Below are 6000 nucleotides of genomic sequence, written 5' to 3' on the forward strand. Positions count from 1 at the left end.
AGAAGAAAGTTGCCGATCGATTGAAAGAAGAAGGATAATAGGAGGCGTAGGCTGCTAGGGTTGTAAGGGTCATAGATTATGCTCTGATACCATAACAGAATTGGCCAAGAGATTGACGTGATCTCATTAATCAATCATATAAATAGTTACATAACATTTACAAATATTGACATAAGACTACCCTATCTAATAGACAATTTACATAACTGATACAAATGTTTCCTAATCTAATTGTCCATAATCACAAATTCTAAAAATTTATTGAATACAACATTAGATGTTGTATTGTTAAGTTTACATTCGCAATCTAACATTAATATTTTTAATCCAGCCTTGCGTTTAATTCCGTTTTGCAAGGGATAAACGGGAGAAGTAATATAAAATAAGTTGTTTGCTTGTTTGATGCGTAGTATATACTATAAATTGGTTTATAATTTATTTTTACATTGTTTGATGTTATAAAAAGTATTCCGTAACAATTATTGCTCAAATTCCATTTCTTGCCATCAATCCATTAACAACGATTTCTTGTTTTCTAAGCTTCTAATATAATATGACACCCTCCTTAATTTATAATTTGTAAACTAATTGACCAATATATATAAACATAAGGAATATGGTGGCAAATTTCATGATCACATAACATGAATATATAAATATAGTTATTTGGTAACTATTCACCATATGCTTGCAGTTTCCTTAATTAGCCGTAAATACTAACGTCATAATTTTTTTCCGTTATACATAATATAATGGACCCCCAATGAGTTTGAGGTCTTAAATGAAAAATACAAACAATTACAAAAAGTTAGGAATGCCAAAAATGTGTTACAAATTTACATCCACCAAGTAAACAATCTTTACAAGCCTTACACTTCAGTGCAACTGTGTTACAAAAAAAGTGCAACCCATAGTAGCCCAAAGAGTCATCGATGACATCTTTTTCAAAATTACCAGTAGTTATATTTCTATCCATGACCTCTATGACAATATCAACCCCTTCATGAAGTCCTTCATTACAAAAAATGAAATGCAGTTAGTTGATCATATGATAGTTATAACTTATAAGAGGGTAACTGATAATCTGGAGGTGAAGAAACTGGAGATATCGGAGCTGAAACAGAGAAAAACATCATAAATAAACACAAAAACAGATCCTAGGGGCCCACAATTTGAAAACCTAAATTTTATGCATCTATGTTACCTTCTTTAGCGGATTTATTTTCATTACCTCCGAGGAAGAACTCCCCATCCAGGTGTGTTTGTGAGAGAGAGGAAGAAGATATGTGTGTGATTTCTTGCTATTCTGTCCTAATTTTGTTCCATAGAGTAATAGATATGAATTTGGAAATCAATACGTTTATGTGGGAATGTAGTTAATATTAATAATATGTTTCTAAACTTAGAATGCAAAAGTCTGGAAGGAGACTATTTAGAACGAAGAAGAATTAAATAGTAGATAGGGAGATATTGGTTTCCCATATTTAATATGATTGAAATTAATGGGATTGCCTTAATTACCGTAATTCTGTTTTATTTTTATTATTCGGTTTTAATTTAATTTAATTTTAATTCAGTTTTAAATATATAGAAGGCATATTACAATTACACGTGGCAAAAATTATATGCGGAGTAATATTAGAATGACACGTGTACAAGTAAAACTATTCTTTTAATAAGCAGGGTAGAGGTAGAAGTAGGGTAGATTATAGAATCAACTAGGCGAATGCCCGCGCGTTGCGTGAGATATAAAAAAAATATTTTATATTAAAAATAACTAAATCATTGTTATTAACAATTAAATACTAATTTCATAAAAAATATAGAAAATAATTTTTAGTATTGTTATTATGTTGAACTATATTATAAGAGATAAGGTTGAAACTTGCAATTATTTTGAATATACAAAGTTATATGATTAAAATAGAAAAAAAATTAAAAATAAATAAATCGTTATTGTTATCATTTAAATAATAATTTCATATTAAATTAAAACGTTTATATTAAATATTATCATTATGTAGAAAATACGATAATAGAGACATCTTTTTATTTATCTTAAATTTTATCATTCTGTATAACATATGATAATAGAGACAACTTTTTATCTTAAATAGTAAAAAAAATGTTTTGTATCATAAATATTACCATAATTATGTAGAACATATGAAAATAGTGACGTATTTTATAAGGTTAAAACTTTAAATTGTATTAGATACAGGGTTGTAAAACTTGGCTAACACAACCAAATACTCGACATGTTACTTAAACTCGACCTCCAATGAAAGCGAGTTTGCCTAACTGAGCCAGAAAACACTCGGATCCTTATTAAACTGGATCCAAATCTAAAAAATACGGTCCAAAATCATTTTTGAAATTCTGAAATTTAATTGGTCACTTGTCGACAAAGACAATCTCACCAAAGAATACACTCAATGTCCTACAAAGTTAGATGCAAGGAAGGTCTCATGGCTTAGTCCCTTTGAAATATTCCACAACCTTTCCTATTTAATATTTATAGAGGATAATACATTATCTTGTTTATTCTCACGATCAATGTGGGATGAAGACATTTTAATTAAAATCATTTCTTTATTTGCCAATAATTTCATTTTGTTAAATAAAATATTAAATAATAAAAATAAAACGTTATCTAAAAAATTTATTGTTCAATAGTTCCATTTATTGTTCATTTTGAATGAACTTTTTGTTAAATCCTAAAATCATAAATTCAATTAAGTACTTAATAAAGAAAGTTTGTTTATATGTATTTTCATGATTCAAAATGTCATTATAAAATGAATTCATTTATAAAATATAATCGAGTATATATTTCGTGCTTTTGAATCAAAATGATTTTTCAAACAATTATAATTTTATGTTTAGGTAGATTTTTTTATATTTATATAACATTATGTTACTTATAATATTATTATAAACAATTTGAATAATCATGGGAGTTTCAAATGTATGTAGTGAAAGGAAAATGCTTCATTTATCGGTCCAAATTGATCAAACTCGGACCGATTCAGCTTAATATACCAAACTACATAACGTTTTTTCTATTGAAACTCAATTTGTATATATTTTGTGTTTTTTAATCAAATTTATTTTTCAAAAAATTAAATTTTATGTTTAAGTAACTTATTTATAATATTATTAGAAACAGTTTGAAAAATAATGAGAGTTTCAAATGTATGTGCTTAAAGGAAAATGCTTCATTTATCGGTCCAAATTGATCAAACTCAGACCGATTCAACTCAATATACAAAACTACATAACGGTTTTTCAACCGAAACTCTGTTTGAACCTAAAAAAATCTTGTTCAAAAACATTTTCGGGATTCTAAAACTTAAACGGACAGTTGCCAATAAAGACAATCTCACCAAAGAATACCCTCAACATCCTAAAAAGGTACGCATAAGGAAGTTCTCATGGTTTGGTCCCTTTGAAACATTTCACAACCTTTCATATTTACAAAAGAGGAAACGTTCTTTTGTTTACTCTCACCATCGATGTGAGATGAAGACATTGTAATAAAACGCGCTTTCTTGTTTATAAAACATTATTCAACTTATTTAGTAATTCATTCAATTTCTTTTGTTTACCCTTTCTTTATTGTTCAATAGTTCCATTTTTCTATAATCTCGTAAGTTGCTATCCAAAAAAGTAAGTTTTTATTGAATAAGTTTTTGTTCAATTCTAAAATCATAAATTCAGTTAGGTACTTTATATAGAAAGTTTGTTTATATGTATTTTCAAGATTCAAAAGTTCATTATAAAAAGAATTCATTTATAAAATATAATATGCGTATATATTTCGTGCTTTTGATCAAATCGAATTTTCAAACAATTATAATTTTATGTTTAGGTAGATGTTTTTTTTTATATTTATGTAACATTATGTAACCTTTTTAAAATATCATTGGAAACAATTTGAAAAATCATGGGAGTTTCAAATGTATGTAGTGAAAGGAAAGTGTTTCTTTTGTGGTCCAAATAGATCAAACTCGGACCGATTCAACTAAATATACCAAACTACTTATTTTTTTTTCTAGTGAAACCCGGTTTGTATATATTTCGTGCTTTTGAATCAAAGTGATTTTTCAAACAATTATAATTTTAGGTTTAGATAGATGTTTTTTTATATTTATATAAAATTATGTAACTTATTTATAATATTATTATAAATAATTTGAAAAATCATGGGAGTTTCTAATGTTTGTTGTGAAAGGAAAATGATTCTTTTATCGGTCCAAAATGATCCAGCTCCGGTTCAACTCAATATACCTAACTACATAATTTTTTCTAACTGAAACATAGTTTAAACCTGAAAAAATTCGGTTCAAAAACATTTTTGGAATTCTAAAAGTTAACTGGACACTTGCCAATATAAACAATCTCACCAAATAATACCTTCAAAATCCTACAAAGGTAGGCATGAGGAAGTTCTCATGGTTTGGTCCCTTTGAAACATTTCACAACCTTTCCTATTTATAGAAGAGGAAAATTTCACTTGTTTACTCTCACCATCGATGTGAGATGATGACATTGTAATAAAACACCCTATCTTGTTTATAGAACATTATTTAACTTATTTATAATATTATTATAAAGAAATTGAAAAGTCATGGAAGTTTCAAATGAATGTGGTGAAAGGATGTTAAAAAGAGGGGTTCAAATGCATGAGATTCAAGAAAAAATGTTAGTTTTATAAGTATGTATGATACGTTACGAAGAGTGTTGACCGTTTGATAATTGTGCCAGTGGTCACTATAACAAGCAAACACTAAATTTTCATATTTTTTGAGCTATCTAAGTTCAACTTCTTTTAGTTATTTAAGATAACCAAACTTTTTATGGGCTATAACTTATCACTAGGGATGAGCAACCGATCTGAAGACAGAAAATTGTGAATTATCTTATCTGAAAACCAGACCGTTTTTGGGTGTGTTAGGTCCAGTTTCAGGTTCTAAACCGGGTTTTGGATTTTGAACCGAATAAAACTTTGACGGTCTTGTTTACGGTTTCGGTCTGGCCCTATTCCGGACACAAAACTGGGTTTCACATCTTTGTTGTTTACGGTTTCGGGTTTTGTTTATCATGTGGCTCTTGTCTCTAGAATACTATTTCAAATTATAATTTTACTACGTCACATCTATGATTCGTATCTTTGTTGTTTGCACACTTCAACTAAAAGAATAAATAAATGAAGATGAATGCAAAGGTAATAAATAGCATTATATCATTCTGATTTTATTTTTTAAATCAATATCTCGTAAAATTATATGTCACTTAATGTATTGTAATGAAATAAATGTAATAAGTTTTATGTTGTGTTCTTCAAAACAAATACAATATATTTTGGTGAAAAAATAAAGTACTATTATAATCAATTAATCATATATTTTTTATTACATATTTCATTACTTCATATTCAACTAAAAAAAATTCTTATTTGACTTTTATAATTACTAAAGCATGATAAAAATGACTTAGATCCTTAACATTTATTTATTTCTACTTGGAAATGTTATAAATATATGATTAGATTAGTAATAAATACTTTTAGGTGATATCAATAAAAATAATTAAGGTAAAAATATTTTCTGATTCGGTCCGGGTTAAACCCAGTATTCCGTGTCCGATCCGGTCCAAACATGAAACCTGATTAGTGGTAAAATCAAAGCCCAAAAACCGGCCCATTAATATGAATATCCGGTCCAGTCTAGATACGATCCCAATTCTTTTTCCGGTCCAATCGGATCCAACGGGTGGTATGCTCATCCTTACTTATCACTAAACTTTTAAAATTATATTTACTCGTGTTATTTTTTTTCCTTTTTAAATACTTTTTATAATTTTATTCTTTTACTTCATTTTTACTTGTTTTTGTCATAATTCAATTTAATAATTTTACTTTTTACAACGTTTTTTCATGTTTAAAAAATATGTTTTCGCAACTTCATTTTCTTTATTTTTATATTTATTTTTCACAAT

The sequence above is a fragment of the Lactuca serriola genome, chromosome 4 (assembly GCF_051521515.1).
Source record: "Lactuca serriola cultivar US96UC23 chromosome 4, Lser_US96UC23_V15, whole genome shotgun sequence".
In the NCBI taxonomy this organism is placed as follows: domain Eukaryota; kingdom Viridiplantae; phylum Streptophyta; class Magnoliopsida; order Asterales; family Asteraceae; genus Lactuca; species Lactuca serriola.